At 34.3% G+C, this 13,315-nt stretch overlaps 1 pseudogene; it reads right to left on the minus strand.

The window, feature by feature from the left end:
* Positions 1–405: 405 nt before the first annotated feature.
* LOC114404116 lies at positions 406–11,741 on the minus strand (annotated as a pseudogene).
* Between the last annotated feature and the right edge of the window lie 1,574 nt (positions 11,742–13,315).

Here is a 13,315-nt window from a genome sequence, read left to right on the forward strand (position 1 = left end):
GAATCTTTACACAGTCAGCTCAGATATAAATCCATATTAGATCCCACCATCCAATCATGCTCATTGTTATAATGAAATATGACACTGACATGAAAGCCTTTCAAATAGACAATGCAACAGTAAAGTGAGATTACTTGTAACATTAACCTATGGGAGAATGGGTTTCACAAATTTCTCCCTGTTTTTATGTTTAGCAAGCATACATATTGATAGACTCATGAAGGCCATGACAGAAAAATAAACAAAAATAAGCCAAAGTAGTTAGAGTAGATGTATAATCAGTTAGGGTTGGTTTAACAGCAGTTAGTTACTGAATTAGTCTGGTGTCTAGCTTAAATAGTAGAAAGGAAGTATAAGATCAATCGTTCTGCATTGTCACTTAGCATGTAGGAAAACAACATTAGCTTCATTCGGAAGGAGAATCCACTTGTTTGTACTTCTATTATTGACACAAATATGATTTCTCAGTCCTTTCTATCTAAACTTTCAGACTCTGATTTTGGGTTTATAACCCAAACTACGAAAAAACAAATACAATACGAAGGTCCATAGAAGAATCTAAAGAAGAAAGTGAACCTCTTTCTGGCAGGAAATTTGTAGATTCTCGTATCCTTCTTCAAAGTCGGAAGAATTTATCCACACCCATAGGCGTCTAAATAAAAAACTGTGCTTCATTTTGCCTGATTTTTCACTTAACTCCACACCATGTTTGTTTGAATCATTACCAATGTCATGTTGTCCAAACTAAGTACAACGATTTCTTCCATCAGTTACTGGAGTCAGCAACAGGACATCTACCATTGCTCTTCCATAGGTTACACTGTAAAGAACAGAGTCATCATGATTTCCAGGATGTGGTGTTGTTGCCGGATAGGGTTCCAGCACCATTCTTAATACAGACATTAATGAATCCTGTATACAGGAGAGCCTTAAATAAAACAAATAAAATTAAACCATTACTTTTTCGGACTGAGAGCCCACAATAATTATTTGATACATGCATTTCAATATGTTTGAATCAGAACATCAGTTTAGTGTGTCTTTTAGACTCAGATGTATAACATTGAAAAAGAAGAAAATTCCAACAAAAAAGCTAAAACTAAAACTAAAATAAACTACCTCTGGACCCTCCAATTGGAGGGCAGTATAATAGCTTGCATCATGTACAAGCACCTCTTGTTTGAGCCTTTTTCAAGAGCGCCCTCGAACCTTTACCCCTGCGTAAGCACATGCACAATCCTTGTTAGTGTTTCCAAGGGAATGTTAAAACATTCACAAGCTTGTTGCTTCAACTTCCCCCATATACTCTTTCATAAGCTTTTAATTTTACCCAAAAAGACCTACCTTCCTTGAAGACACAAAGGAAGGTGGTAACCCCAAAGCTTGGTCATAGCAAACCACTTTGCATGCCAAACATGAGTTCTCAGCCTCTTGGTTACATCCCCAGAAGTGCAAAAACCATTCTCTGGGTTTTTCTTTAGTTCATATCTCCGATGAACACACCGAGGAAGCTTCTTTTGGTGATTCTCCTCCAAACCTAATTTGGCAAGGGCTTTATCAATTATTCCCAGTTTCTGCCTCTTTCTTCTGCACCCTTTTCTTGCAATTTGGTTATCAAACACAGTTGTCCTTCTTCTCTTGTTCTTTTGAGACCTATAATCACTGTTTACTCTATTTTCTATGATAGATTGAAGACTATGGAGTTCGAGAGCACGGGATTCAGCATATTTCTGCAAATTGATTTTCCAAGGTGGTGGTGAAGTAGGTACTGAAACTTGAGGCTTTTTGGTTCCATCAGTAACCATGGTAAAGAACTAAGCAAAACCAAAAAAATAAAAATAAAAATTAGTTTACAACTTTGCATTGTACAGACACAAATTATGTTGTAAAGCGTAAATAAAACCCTTCGCCTAATTGGACGATCCAATCAGAATAGAATTTACACCACCATAGTCCAAAAGGAACTACATGGGGCATATAGAGATATTGTAAATGAAATATACTTTAGCAAGGCTCCTATCTGATTGGTTAAATAGTATCATTTGTCTTTAGGAAACATACCAGGCAAACCAAAACTATCATAAAACGTTTCTCAATCCCTAATTCACATATTCCCACATTTCCTAACTAACCAAGAAATGGAGATAACCAAATCACTTGTCTCCAACAACAATAATAAAAAGAACAAATGCACACCTTCCAGGTTAGTAGGGCCTGATGGTGTTGGACTGTTGGTACTGGTAAAGTTGTGCAACTCAAATGAATAAATTCTTTATCACCTAAATGCAAAAATGGGAACTGCAAAGACATATCATGGAATACAACAGTTTAACCAATTTATTCAACTACAACAACTGGGATTAAAACAGATAAAGACAGTTTTTTTCTAATTTCTAATGCTTACTTTAGAAACTACAAATTATAAACCTTCAACTTAATTTTGAAAACTGGAACCACTAAATCAATACAACTATTATCAGCCTCGCAAAGTTGAACTTAAGGATGACTCAAGCTTGCTAGTTGCAACCTATCAACCACTACCAGCAGCATTCACAAAGGTACTAAAATCCCAAATCCCAATAACCTCTAAAAATAGCACACAGATTTTTATTTCCTGTTGTCAAAACTAGTGTTGTTTTGGATGTAAAAGCTAAATACCTTGGTCATGTAGTCAAAGTAGTTAAATAACCCCACATTATAGTGCAGTACCTGACCCCTATATGCTATAATGGTACAGCAAAGCAGCTACTACACCAAAGCAAATAGTTTCTATATAACATGCTCAAAACTAAAGTACTCAAATCAAAACTGGAGAAACAATGTTGGGCTTGGTTGGAAAAGGATGAAAGAGAGGCTGAGGGACAGGAAAATGCAGAGGGTACAGAGACCAATAAAGCATGAACAAGTGTTTGGCTGCTGGAAACTTGAGAGTGCAAAGTGCAGAGAGTGAGAAACATGCATATGCGTCTTCACGATGCAAAAACAAGGGTGAAGTAGTGGCAATATGCTGTAGCAGGGGGTGGGCTATGCAATTTCCTTGTGTTTATGAGAAGAGTAGGCTTGAAATTCCTATGGCTCACAATGTGTGATGAGTTTGTGTAATAAACAACAGAGGCTGCTACTCCTAAAATGCCTCACTGCATGGATGGGTATAGAACCAACAGCCCATTCCCATGGATTTTGCCTCCGCCCACTGCCAATGGCAACTACATCCAAACATGCCCGCCATCCCTATCTTCACCCCTTCTGCTGCTTTACTCTCTTGCTCTTCTTGTCTATTTTTCAAATACTAACATATCCAATGGACAATTTATTTTTATTAGATTCAACACTGCTATATTAGCAGTAAAAATATTATACTGTTACATTCGGCTACCAATCAGAAATTTTATTTAGTGTTAAAAAAATATATACTTTTATAAAAATATCATTTTTTACAAAATACATCAAATCATAAATCATAGCAGAAGAACCAAAAACAACTTGTTGGATTCCAAGATATCTGCCGCCATTTCAGATAGAGTTCAATCACAATTGCTTTTCCAAAATAACTAACAAGACAAGCATCTCTACTTTGTAACATGAAGTTTGGTATTCGAACTTACTCCGAGCTCAGGACAGTTAGGCAGTTGAGGAGCACATCAATTGCAAAATAATCAGATGTACCCAAGTCCACCCTGTAAGATATGTATAAAGCTAAAATGTATTAGTCTGTCTTTATCACAATGTTCTAACTTCTTCGCCAACCTAAACTTTAGTTATTATTTTACCAACCCAAATTAAGTCTATACTCTTCTTTAAAAGATGCCACGGCCTTTAAGATACTAAAAGCTTCGTGAGATTAAAGAAAACTTCTCAATAAGCTTATGATATGTCCATAAGTTGTTTTCAACTTATTTCAACAAGCATTCTAGGATAAATGATGAAAACAACTTATATCTAATGTGAAAATAGTTTAAACTGATTTTTTCAATTATAAAAATAGATGATATGATATCTAAGTGCTTATACAATAATAGACAGACTCAAGTTTAAAAGAGAAAGAAAAAACCAGCATGTATGAGGAAGAAGTTTGCTAAACATGTATGGCGCATTTGGCTAAAATGTAGTGCTTAGTACAATCTCAAATACATTGTCATTTTTTAAGGTGTTCACAGTAGATGCACCAGAGAAAATTTAATAATACAAGTGATAATGTAAAAAGTTACTCCCGGGATATATCAATTGACCCGTTTTAATTACTTGTACAGATGACTTGCAAGTTTTAATGGGTGGTTTATAAAGTACAGAAAACAAATTCTTGCTGCAGGGATTACACGAAGAAAGCAAGAAACAAACAAACAAAGAAAGAAACAAAGAAAGAAACAAAGAAAGAAAGTTACAGAGGCATGGCATGAACCAAAATCGATAATATAAAAAGAGAGGGAAAAGGAAAACCTGATCTGAATTTGACAACAATGAAAGACTTCAACTACCAAAAGCCAATGCGAGTGAATGGGGAGAGAAGAGTGTATTTATGACTTGGAGATTGAAGTGCGAACAAACGATTTAAATCGACGTTAGGGTTTGTCAAGGCATAGGGTTCTTGGTACTGAGGTTTGTTTGATTGATTCTAAAACTTGGGATGCTAGCATTCGGGGTTGTAATTGGTAAACCGGGTTAGGTTGTTTGATAATTGAGTCAGCTGAGTTGGGCTGCTGTGGGATGTGGGCTGAAAATATAACCCATATAGACAGACCCATGTCTAACATACATTTTCTTCTTCTTCTCACCCTCTACTTCGTTAGCTTTTTGTAAAATTAGTTTCCGTAAATTTCGTTGTTTAATTTTATATAACAGTTTCCGTTAAAGACATTTTTATCAAAAAAATAAAGGTGAGGGTGCCAAGATCAAACAAGTATCAATATTATGGGCCTTATGGACATAAGCATAAGCTAAGGGAATTGCTCTATCAAAAAACAAATATATATTAAGTCTTATTCGTTATCATAATTTCATAAGGACCACAATTATTAGGACTGTGATATATCATAAAAAACATAGAAGCAAGATTTTTTAATTTATTACATAGCATGGTAGTTAATTGTGCACAATATTGGTGCTATTGTGCCCGAGCATCACACATGGCACCCTACTTCTCCTCCAAGCATCATCATATCCCACCTGGCCGTTGTGACTGGAACAATGCTTTTCATAGCCAAAATGATGGCCAGAGTGGACAAAGCGTGCTGTAATGCAGTTCTGCAACTTCTATTGATTGTTTGCTCTCATGGCTACGCTCACTGTTAGTGGGTCAGAAAAGATAGATACCCAATTCACAACTCTAACTCTAAACGACACCATCTTTATTTTTTGGCTATTTTCACTCTAGTGTTTTATTTCCAACACGAATTTTATTTGGACTTGGATCGTCAATTTTAAAATTACTTTTTGGACTGTCAATTTTAACTATTAGACCCTTATTCATATAACTTTCTTACCGCTTTTACTCAAAATTCAAATTTAGATGCATTATAATCAAGTTTTATTTTCTAATCGAATTTAAATAGAGATATTTTCTAATTATTGTTTAGTATCAAATAAAAAATATTCAAATGATGTGATATCTTTCCTATTTTAATAAATGTTTAAATCTTTTTATCATAAAATATATCCTAAAACATTGTAAAATCTGTTAAAGTTTTCCAAATCCTAATATTTAATTAATATATAAAACTAATAGCAAATTATTTATTATAAATAACATTAAAACATGGGTCATCCCACTATAGCGTTTTTCGGACTGGCTATTCCACAATGATACATACCGAACAAACTCTTTTGAAGTAGGAACGGATTCCTAAACCTCAAACCCTAAACCCTAAATTGAACCGGGAAATCAGGTTTCTGAATACGATTAAGCACCTAAGTTACTGGTTTACAAAACATTCACTTTTACTTTAAAGCTTGAGTTTTGTTATTTTATTAGTAATTTATATTTTTTAAAATTTTAAATTTTGGAAACTTTCAATAGACCACTAAATTAAAACAAAATAAAATAATCATATAAATTTACTTGTCAATGATGTTTTCAAGTTAGTTTTATCAAAATTACATTCATTGATATATACTAAGAATATTAGTAAAGATAGGTCTTATCAAAATTATTAATTTTCAATAAATTTTAATAATTATACAAAGAATGTTAAAAAGAGTGTGGTATAGAGAATGTTAAAAAGAGTGCCTTATCAATTAAGTGTAATTAACATTTATATTATTTGAAATAGTTACCAACCATTATGAATATTTTTACAAATTTTTAGATAATTCAAAAAATACTTTCTTAAAAAATATTTTTCTTACTTTACATATTTAAACATTTTTTATAGTCAATTATAAATATAAATATATATTAAATTCATTGAAAATATTGACTTTATTCATTTTTGATAATTTTATTTTATAAATAAAATGTTAAAATATTTTTTCATCCTTCTAAAATTACTAAAGTTTGGATTTATTTTTTATAATTTTTTTTGTTTTTCACTCTTATAAAATTCTTATTTACTAATTTTTCATCAAAAATTATGTTTAGATTACGAACCTGTGACATTTTTTTAATTAAAATTTTAAAATGTAATTTTCAAAGGTTAAAAATCATCATATATCATAGAAAAAATATTTTAAAATGCAAGAATCAAAACAAATTAAAGCATATATCAAGGTCAACAACAACAAAATGAATCAAAGTTTTTTAAAAAAAAATCAATAAAACAACCAAATTTGACATGAATTAAAAACATAATGAGATCTAAAATAAAATCCCTTAAAGAACTAAAATGGTGACACGACTGGCAATAGAGGCACAATGCTACATGGGGGAGTGAGGGAGAAACGAACAACGAGGAGAAAAAGTTGGATTTAGGCGTTTTGGGTTCAGATATGGACAAAGATGATATTTTATGGGCGAATTTGGTTCATGATTTTTGAAGTGAATCTAGTTGGTGGTGGTGGTATTAGAGGTAGGTGATGACAACAATGAGGGAGAGAAGGAAGAGACAAATATGGAGACAAAGTCCAAGTGCTTTCGGTGCTCGTCATTTAGAATCAAAGTTCTTGATCAAAATGAGGTAGTGACGACGATGATGGAGTATCCACAGAGCAAGGAAGAGTGAGAGATTCTTGATGAGGATTTGAGGTTAAGTTGGATAATGGTGGATTCTTAAGGAAATTGCATGCTAAACACATCGAGTGTGAGAGTGGTGCCGGTAGAGCGACGAAGAGGGGGATCAACGACAAATGTGGCCGAATTCAACATGTCTGTCACTTTCGGGGGTGAGATGCATGTGAGGGAAGTGAGTATGTAAATGCAGGACATGGATGGACACAACTCAACCAAGTGGACTAAGTGTGTTTTCTCTTGAAAGAATAATAAAGAAGCTTATTTGTTTCTAGCCACAAACAAGAATAGGACATGAACTGTCAAAATAGGTGGATGACTTACTGTGCGCAAACAACATGGTTGACAAACTAAACCTGCAACAGCATACAAAGATGAGTTATGACTAACTAGCTATGTGCACAAGCTACAACAAGAGTATTTACCAAAGAACTGTAACTATATGTTCCCTCAGTGACCCTCAAAACTCATTGTTTGTTCTATGTTCAAGAATCCACACCACTGCTCCAACAAAGAGGAAAAAAAATGCAGTGACACCCCACATATGTGGAGTAAATGGTCGCAAGAAAGCCCAAGCATTTGACTTTAATTTTTTTTACTGGAGCAACCACAACTAGCCCCGACTCTATATATGGTCGAGTAAAATCCACAATCTTTGTTCGGACAGAGACAATCGCAATGTCACCTACGGCAGCATCAAAAACCTGTAGATGCAAGCACAAAAAATTGATATATAAAAACAAGATATTACTACATTATGTTTGTTCTATGCAGTGAGTATTACTTACATCAGAAGTAATCATGTTGACAAGATCACAGTAGCTTGGGTTCTTGTGTCCATCTCCAAACATAATGAACTTGTATTGAACTGCATAGGGAAGCAATTTAAAGGCAACTAGGAATATATCTATGCAATATCGTTGAATTGCATTGGTGCCATTTATTTGGGAGATCATATCTTAATAGCTAACTCTATTGGGAATTCCAATTCTCAGTTACCTCCCGTTATTTGGGAAAACCCATCCATGAGGCTTTTCTGTTGTATTTCCTGGCCATATGACACAGTTTAGATGTTGGCTTGAAATTGAACGATTGGCAGGCTCTGCATGAAGTTTCTCAGGGGTTATTACAGAAAGGTCAGAGAACTAGACCAGTAGCCGATTCTCCTATAACCTGTAGCAATTACATTAAGAATGTCATATGATGGATTTAGAGGAGATCTATCTAAACCAAATTGAATAGGTCCAGTCAACCCACTCATATTAATGCACAATATGTTATCAAGTAACTGCTTCCCTCCATCAGAAACGCTCAAGGCACCGAAATCCAGAGCCTCTTCCCTCGTACAACTTAAATTTGTATTGTTAGAGAAGGACATGAATCCAAAGTCTCATAGGTGAGACAACAACAGGTGCAGTTGTAGTAGTAGCAACAGCACTATCAAGGACATGAACCAAGTTTAGAGCTTTACTCCTCAGTGCCACCTGGTAAAATGATGGGGGATTCTGCCTCTATCATTGTATGCCCGGATCTAATACATTCTTTGGCTTCCATGCAAATATTTAAATTTCACTACCAAACATATGTCACAAAACCAACACCTAACGAAACTTAGCTATACAATGGGGGGGAAATTATAAAAGATTTCAACACTTCGGGTTAAGAAAATAGAATCATAACAACAAATGCATTTATTTTCTATCAAAGTTTTTTAGTCTTTGCTGATAAAAAAAAAATTTTTGGTCTTTTTTCTCATCTCAGAAAATTGGGTACTTAGTTTCAAACACAAGAACCAAAAACTAGCCTCCTAACAAGAGATGAGACACATAAAAATAATAAAAAAGCAAAATAAAAACAAATTAGTAAATTAGTATAGTTTAAAAAAAATTAAAAACAATCCACACTTGGCTAAAATAATTATGAAAAAAATCGTAAAATTAAAAATCACTCATTTGCTTCAAATACTTCTCAGGTTGGAGTTCAAAATAAAGGAGAAGCCATACAAAAAAAAAACACAAACAAACAACACCCTTTAGCATACATATGCTTCATACCCACCATTTTCCCAAACTTTAAATGACATAAAACTGAAACAGAAGGGGGGAAATAAAAATAAAATACCAAAAAAAAAATTGAAACAAAACTCCTTATACATTCTATTTTGGAAACCATATCAACATCAGGGGTTGGATGTTCTACAAAATGAAAAGATCATGATCTATCACTGTGATTCCACACTTGAGCAAGCTTCTTCCAAAGTTGGAAACTAGTAATCAGATTTCTTTTTCAGCTCAACAAAAAACTCGTTAACTTAATTGGACTCACCAAACAACAACAAAAAAGGCAAAAAAACACTATTCTGGAAAATTCAATACATTTTTTTTAAAACTGGCAAGTAAGTCAAGACTGTTAAAAAGCTAAGAGGTTCCCAATTATTTTGGTTTAGTTTATCTAACATTGGCAACCTTCTCTGTCATGCACAGAAGCACGGAAAAGAACAGCCTAGCTTCGAGGACTAGGAACCTCCATAAGAGAGAAGGATAAGGAAGAAAACTTGTATTATTTTTCTGCTGTCCTCTATTACATACTAAGCATCCCTTATATAGAGGCATTAGCCAAGGGTGCCGCTACGAAAACAGAAGGTGCTAGAATGCGAAAAGAAAATAACAGAAAAGTGGAAAATGATGACAATGCAGTGTTGCACGATGGTAAGCAACATGCCAACAGCATATTTCCTATGAACCAGTATCCTCCTGACAGCTCAGCACCTTCTAACAGGTTCTGTTAAAGGGAATCCACCAAGGGTTTGTGCCCTTAGTGGTGCTTTTGCTGGTTTGTTTTGTTCCTCCTAACATTCTCCCATTACAATTCTAAGGGAGTAAAAAATTAAAAGTAAGCTTTATTATATAAATTAACTTCAAATTACCACTTTTACTTCTAAAAACTGAATTTATTTTTGTCCAATAACAAGTTCAATTTCTCTTGATTAACTCAAATAGCTTTTACACAAATCATTTAACAATTTTCTTCAAAACTCTTTTAAAAAATTAAATTCCCGACCTTCTTTTCTTTCCCTACCTAAATTGATATATTTTAATATATCTTAAGATATCTTACACATTGTATTTAAATTACAACTTATTAAATTCCAATTTCTTTCATCCTCACCAAACCTCCCCCCATCTCATATCCAACTTTTAAGAAAATTCCTTAACTGATTCAAGTTGAATTAGAAAAGGAAAAGGTCAAAGAAGATTGGCCTTCCCCCACCTCTTGAGAATGATACCCAACACCGAATAAACACGGGTATAACTCAAAAGCTATTTTTTTTTAATGTCTTTCTGATAAAAGCATCTGTCATAAATTGGATAAAGAATATTCCTAGTCTCCTTTTATTTCCTTGTTGACCAAATCGCCGTCAGTTTTTATTCATCAAAATTGTCTCACTTTTTTATAGTAAAAACCTTGCATAGTAAAAGATATTTAATGTCCCATTTTCTGTTGTTAGACTGGAAGTCGAAAAAGGAAAGAGAGAAAAAAAATGTTTTGGATTTATATTGTTTACTTTCCTCACATAAACCAATTTTCTTGTGTAGCTTAAGTGATAAAAACTGAAATTTATGAAGTACCAATAATACAAAACAAAACGTAAATCTTTTTCCTAGCCAGATTATTCAAATCCTGAACTCTATACCAACTGACTAAAATTGTAAACTACCATAATGTAAATGATACTTACCACTGTAACGACCGATAAGCTTGACAATATCGTTACCATTCTCAGTGCTTTCTGCTTCCACATGAGCAAAGTTTATGGCTCCTTGTGCCTCTTCAACAGCAGTGTCAAAACCAAATGACTTATCAATAACCTGATTCAAGTAAAACATGATTAATTAGGTGACTATTCAAAAGCAAATTATTTTTACAGTCTCGGCAAAGTAGCTTCAATTGTCCAATTCAACCATGCTTACTAGGACATCACTATCACTATCAACGAATTTTGTTCCAAGAAATCGGACAGAGCCAATCAGACATGGCTCCACTCTCATATTTAAAAATTAAAGCATCTAAAATCACACCAGCCACCAACAAATTTCTTCATCACCTAACATTTTTTTTTCTTGAAGGATAGAAGGCAAACCAGAATTGAAGCAAATACAAACAAAATCAAACAAATCGTCTCCCAATTCAAAAATAATAGATGATTAAAACAACCACATTAAACAATTCACCCTAGTGTATCACTACCATACAAAACATAAATAGAAGGGGATAGAAGTCACAAAACTCTTACAATTATACAGTCTTATAGATTTTCATCCTCACATTAGTATATTAAGGAAGTATCAAAAGTAAAAGAAAAAAGAAAAAAGAAAAAAAATATATATATATATAGTCAAAATTTAAGGGATATCACCATCATCAAAGACCACTACCAAATCAGTCACGACCTTAACACCAGACAGCGAAACATTGGGCTTCAGCTCTGATGGCTTCCTGATACAAGCAGAGGACAATGGTCCTTCATTTCGAGGGCAAGGGAACCTCCGCTCTACACTAAAGGTGATGAGCTGGAATTCTTCTTACCATTTAATTCATTGCAATCTTATTTAAATACATATCGTGGGGTGATTCTGTGTAATAAAATTTACAAAGCATGATTGCAATAACGAGTTCCTAGCAGCTTTTCTAACAGAATTCTGAAATGGAAAAACAGTTGTAAATAACTCCCTTAATTCTTCCCCAATAACTGTTATGCGTAATTGTCTAGATACTCAGATCGCTTGGTACTTCTCTTGGGCCTTCCATCGTGGGTCTCGGGTTTGTCTTCATCCATAGCTTGGGCCTCAGGTATGTTCTGATCTCTGTTGCTATCACTTCCACTCTATCGCCGCCATGTTGTCTTCGTCGGAAGACATGAGTTTCTGACTAAGCAGTGAATAAGTTCAAGGAAACAAGAAAGGATATGAGAGCAGAAGATGCGGAGGGGCATGGAGCCGCCAGTGAAGAAGCGGACGGAGAGTGCCCGTACGAGAAACCTATGGATGTGGAAGAGTGTGAGTGTGAGTTGAAGAAAAATGAAAGAGGAAAAATTACTTACCATGGATGTTCACGCTAACCAGTGGCAGTTATCACGGGAACCCACAACGAGAGCCTCGTCTCCTGCGTGTGAACCTGCAACGACAAACGACGATGGCAACCAAGGTTCGGATTCGTGGATTCACGACGTGCTGAGGGGGAAGAGCGGATGGCGATGCTGCTGAGAACCACGGTTGGCGCAGTGAAGGGAATGACGGGGTGTTGCGTGGTGACTGGTGAGGGAGAACGAGATTGTTTTTAGATCCAGGTATATTGTACTAGGTCTTACCGTTGGAGGGAGTGGCGAAAATGAGAGCGGGATTGTTTTCCATTTACAAATAACAGTAAAATATTTTGATAAGTTATTTTAAAAAGCTTGTTGAAATAAGTTTAAAATTATTTATGAATAAATAAATTATAATAATTTTCATAAACTCTCTTAAACACTTAACAAAAACTGTTTATGAAAATAATTTACTATAAAATATCATATAACATAAAGGAGTTACATCTCTAGTATTTATACTATAATTAAACAATTATTACAACTAACATTAGTAACTATCAACTTATTTTACAATAATTGAATGAACTAACAAAGTTAATTATTAGTCGTTAAAAATGGGGTGCGAAGAAAAAGAGGGCGAGCCCTGGTGCAGCGGTAAAGTTGTGCCTTGGTGACTTGTTGGTCATGGGTTCGAATCCGGAAACAGTCTCTTTGCATATGCAAAGTCGTTAAAAAACAAAAAATGAGTAATTCTAGTCTTCTACTCTAATAGGTGGTAAAGGAATATCCAGGAAATTAGGCTCTAATGATTTACTCTTGCTGGTTTAGACGCACCTTAAAGGGGAATATATGTATGTGTCTATGCGACAACTAGGATTGATGGATTGAATCCACATATATTGCATTGACACTGATGCATTTAATGAGTTAATGATGATTGCTTATTGATTTTATATGAAAATGAGATACTTTATCTATGGAAATATGGTCTCAGTTTATGTAACTTGAGGAAAGATTTATGTTAAATTATTATGGATAATTATGATGTCAAAATTTAGTCAAACTTGCAT

Source organism: Glycine soja, unplaced genomic scaffold (genome assembly GCF_004193775.1).
Source record: "Glycine soja cultivar W05 unplaced genomic scaffold, ASM419377v2 tig00000120_1_pilon_1_83969, whole genome shotgun sequence".
NCBI classification, from domain to species: Eukaryota; Viridiplantae; Streptophyta; class Magnoliopsida; order Fabales; family Fabaceae; genus Glycine; species Glycine soja.